This window comes from Armigeres subalbatus, chromosome 3 (assembly GCF_024139115.2).
Source record: "Armigeres subalbatus isolate Guangzhou_Male chromosome 3, GZ_Asu_2, whole genome shotgun sequence".
NCBI classification, from domain to species: Eukaryota; Metazoa; Arthropoda; class Insecta; order Diptera; family Culicidae; genus Armigeres; species Armigeres subalbatus.
Genome location: NC_085141.1, coordinates 144,761,270 through 144,766,340, shown reverse-complemented (window position 1 = coordinate 144,766,340; position 5,071 = coordinate 144,761,270). Strand labels below are relative to the sequence as shown.

The 5,071-nt window shown below is 34.2% G+C and overlaps 1 long non-coding RNA gene across 1 annotated transcript; it reads right to left on the bottom strand.

The window, feature by feature from the left end:
- Window positions 1–302: 302 nt before the first annotated feature.
- Window positions 303–1,713, bottom strand: LOC134225107 (uncharacterized). Its single transcript, XR_009983168.1, has 4 exons — window positions 1,586–1,713; window positions 1,225–1,501; window positions 1,101–1,172; window positions 303–1,032 (listed from the first exon to the last, which is right to left on the bottom strand). It is a non-coding gene; the product is annotated as an uncharacterized LOC134225107 (long non-coding RNA).
- Between the last annotated feature and the right edge of the window lie 3,358 nt (window positions 1,714–5,071).

Sequence of the window (5,071 nt, the reverse complement as noted above, 5' to 3'; positions counted from 1 at the left end):
TGTTATGTATCTTTACAATAAAATTTTCGAAAATTTTCCATACAAATTTCAGACCAAAACAATAGTTTTTAATGTTCTTCTATGGGATGATTTTTACGGCCGTAACAATAAAAAATATTGTATTTCTAATGTTTTTCGTTTCCTTTATTTATTGTTTTACATTAAAAATCCGATAGCATATATTTTTACGTTTCATAAGACTAGTTAATACTATATATACTGCCGCTAACCGCAAGTCAAACTAATCTGGATATGCCGTCCATATACAGATAAGTCTGACTTGCGGTTAGCGGCAGTATAGGTATATACCATTCAATTTCACTACTTTATTCCTTTGCAGATATGTATTCCAGCATTAGTATAAGGGTTGAAATAAGTATCTGCAGAGTAACAAAGTTGTGGCATTGAATGGAATCGTACTAACTCATCCTAATCCAAGTGAACATATTTCACTTATTAAGCCCAAGAGAGCCCAAGCAATCATTTTCTATTTTAAATTAATTATTAAATTTCAATACCTACAACAAATTTAATTTTGTACAAACTTATGTTGAAAATAGAGAAACCTTATAAGGTTTTCAATAGTGAGACCTAACCTTTTTTCATGTACAATGATGATTTCTAGTATTAAGATACTTCATTTCAGTTTATTTTTTGAGATTTTATTTTGTTATATGTAATTTGAATTAAAATAAAATAAAATAAATTCGAAAATTGAGGAAAAAAACAGATTAATATTTACTTGGAATTTAATTGAAAATTAATTAAAATAATGCATAAAAACGTCAAGTCAAGCCTTACAGCTGAGTATCGTATAAATATTACAAAGTGGTGGACTTAAATCGAACTGTACGAACTGTGTAGTGAAAACATTCCACTATTGAATTTTAAACGATTTTCTGTACAAAAATGGTCGTTTGAAAGTCTGTGCACTAATTTGTAGATTGGATTCCATTCACGCATACAGGTATGCTTCCATTCCTTGAATCATCTTTGTTGAAAACGAGGACGAACATTCAACATCGTCAGTTGCTGTTTGGGAGTTGAAGTAGAAATGAAATTACTATTTTATCACTTTCAAACGTGACAAAGCAACTTACTTCATTGTCAGCTTCTCACTGGATACTCTGGAAGAACTTGGGCAAATACCGATTATTCGGGACAAGAGGGTCCTGCAATATGAGTGTGTGATAAACAATATAATTGAAGTCCAAAATATCTTACCGTAGCAAATATAGTCCGTTCGAATGGGCGGATGTTCCTTGGGGTCTTCAGTTGAATATAGGTACATGATGGAACAGGCCAACGGCAGTCCATTGCACAGCGCAACAGCAGAAGTCTAGTTGGCGATTTCGATTCTGTCGCCGTTGGTATTGAAGCGAGGTTTCTAAAAACAAAATGGTCCGTATTGCGGCGCGGCTCCCGTGTTCCGATGACTCGGCGTGATTTCTGTGGTCAATTCCTGGTGCAAAATTCCCAGAAGGAACGATACTGTTTTTGCCTGAAAATGTAATGCATCAAAATCTTTACGAGTGTTATTGGACAAAAATAAAAACACAAGTAAAAACACCATAAATCCACTCACCATCATGAAAATAGTTTCATATGACCGCTGCTCCACTGCTTGGCCACAACCAAGTTCTCCCAAAACACTTCCCGCTTCCAAAACTTGCTTGTGTGATTCATAAACAAAGTGAACTGTCAGCGCCAGCGCACACTCTCAATAGAAACAACACAAAATTCAAATAAAATAAAAAACAAAATTGTTTAGTCAATTATTAAATAATTTCAATTAAATATAAAATATGTAATGAACATATTGATGTTCCATGAATATTTAAAATAAAGGAAAAAAATGAACAATAAGATCAATTGAAAGTCTATTGTTTTCATTAGTTGTTTTATCATACAAAATATTCTAAAAAAAATATTATTTTTGTTATTAAACATTATTTTATCAATAATAAAAAAGAAAAATATTAAACAGTGATAAATAACCAGAGAAAAATGCTGCACAGTACAGAACAATATAAACATAATAGATTGTACTAGAAACATTGAAATTTATTGTTATTAAAATGTATGTACAATAAAAGAATTTTCCTTTCGTCAAAATATTCCAATAAATGTACAATAGATAGTATTGTTTACCATATAATTCATAATATTTCAATGGGAAATACAAAACAAGTTACTGTAAATTTTTATCCGGGATCACCGGCCAAAATAAGACTTCTTCCAAAGCGTATAGATCCACAACTAAGAAAAAAGGGACAGCATTCGAAATTATCACAAGTTTTTAGGATAAGTTGAAGTAATTTGGTGTTAGAAAGGACTTAAGGTACACCGGGGCAAGTTGAAATGCGGGGTAAGTTGAAACGGAAGCTGTAATTTGGATCGGAAATGACCCAATGCCCTGATTATTTTTTACAACAAACTACTCCCCTGAACGCACCTTATGCCTGCCATTCCCGGAAGATTGCAGCTACAAAAACGCAATCCCTGCCTATATTTATTTTTCGCCCTTGGGAAAATTTTAACCAACTTTTTGACGTGCCAATGAAACAGGTCTCAAAACAATGTTCGGAAGAGTTTTTTCATCAAATTTTCACGGTAGGTAATCATTCAATGTTGAATAAGCATAATGATTATGAGAAATCGATGAAAGACCCGTTTTAATTTTTGTATTTTGGTTGTTTGATATTGCTCTGCATGTTCAACTCATCGGGGCAAATAGAAATGTGTGGTGCGGGGCAAGTTGAAACAACGATTCAAAACGTCTCCCTCGCAATTTTTTTTTTTCTAAAATTCAGATACTTGATAGAAAGCTTTTAGGGCACTGAAATGGAAAGTAGGCTTTGAAATTAAAACAACAAAAATCAAAAACAAGTCGCCACCCACATAACGCGGAGTTTCTGCCGCCATTATTCTACGGGTAGAGCATAATTGCACCAGAAGTAACTGTGTTTTAATTGCTAATTGCGAATCATTACATAAGATAAGCGGACTACAAATCGAAGGGATCGCTTTTCAAGGTGCGTATTGAACTATTTACAATGGTAGTTTGTTTGATCAGTCTGTTTCAATTTAAATATTTAGTTTAAAAATGATCCTTTGATTCAAAATCCGTGCGCGGTGGACGGATTTCGATTCAGGAGTAGTTGATTTAATTCATAATTTTCTCATGTTTTCCGTAGTTTTATGTGTAGATGTGAAACACTTCAAAAGTAGAAGCCTTCATGTTCCCTTGTCAATGACAAACGTTTCATTTGCATTCGATTTCTATAGTCTAGTCTAGAGTACGGATTTCGATGTCCCACGGTATATATTGATATGAGACAATTGAATGGACCATATTTAAGTTTATTTTTTGAATAAAAGAATATCAATATCTGGAATGTGACTTTTATGCGAGTAAATATCAAGATGAGGCAACACAATTAGGGACTTTGTTTTAAAATTAGAACAAAGCCTACTATGTTATCAGTTTTTCTTAAACAGGAGACAATTTTAAGCTAGTTTCTAGAAAGAAAATCAAAATCATAAAAAATTACATGGGACTCTTATGCGAATTTAGTCACCTTTACAACCTCGTGCATCTTGAGTCTCACTGAGTACATATATTGTGAATTTAATACGGAAAACATAGCTTATCTCTGTATGTAGCGCAGTGTTTCAACTTGCCCCGATACGCGGGGCAAGTTGAAACGATGCATATAAAAAAGTTATTTCAATATACAAAATATTTATAAAAAAGTTTGGTGAGGTTGCTTATTTTTTATGTATAATCTTTGGCCCGAACTAGCAAACACCGCAAACGGATTCAAAATTTATTAAAAAGCGATTTTACAAAATTTTATGTTACGTGATTGGTGGACTTTCTTTAAGGAAAATGTCTTTGTATACACCACGCGAAACCTGATATATATTTTTACCTCTGTAGTTTTTTGTATATATAAAAAACAATGGTTTTTCGTAAGAAAGTGCACATTTTTAGGACCCCTCCCCCTTTAAGAGTTACGTAGTCTTTAAACATTCCCTAATATATGCTCATTAAACATCAATTAAATGTTATTAACTCTTATTTGTGTTAATATATACTTAAAGCACATGATTGGATAAATGCGTACTCTTACCCCACCCGATGCGCACTTTTACCCCACCGGTGGGGTAAGAGTGCGTTTTTCACTTGTCTTGCAATAAGGGTTCTACTAAAACGAATCTCAATAATTTCAATATTTTTTCCACTGGGTAACATAAAGGAAGAGTATATGAATCATCGACACTGATTTGATATGCAGAAGCTTGCTTCATAAGGGCCACATGATCGATTGAAAACTAAGTGCGTACTCTTGCCCCACTCTACTCTATAGCTCATAGTCTACATGTGGTATATTCAGACTACATACTTAATCACTTGATCTTGATGTCAAAATTCAACAATGCATGGGATAATTCGACATTGTTGTTTCAAAAGGGCGAAAGTCGCAAACGTAAACATTAACTTCTTCTGCTGATTTCAGGAAGATTAGAGACTTCTGGCGGTATTTTTCACTTCCGTTCGATAGAAGGCGCGGAGCGCCACCAGTTCCAAGTGGTTGTTAGTTGGCAGCGGTCCTAGTTGTTGAGGAATTTGCAGGAAAAGGCATTGTTCACGTTTGCGACATTGGCCCTTATGAAACAACCGTGTCAAATTATTCTTTATAGCGGTTGTATTACTTTAAATCAGACCTTCAATATTGACTGTTAAGTGTTTCTTTCGAGTTTCCGATTGAAAAACAAAAAGCCTATCCAAAATATTGCAATAAAAATAAATAGTTAAAATATTTGGAAAAATCAAGCCGTGCGGTAAAACGCGCGGCTACAAAGCAAGACCATGCTGAGGGTGGCTGGGTTCTATTCCCGGTGCCGGTCTAGGCAATTTTCGGTTTGGAAATCTCGATTTCCCGGGACATAAATGTATTATCGTGTTAGCCTCATGATATACGAATGCAAAATGGTAACTTAGCTTTCAAACCTCGCTTTTAATAACTGTGGAAGTCCTGAATGAACACTAAGAAGCGAGGCGGCA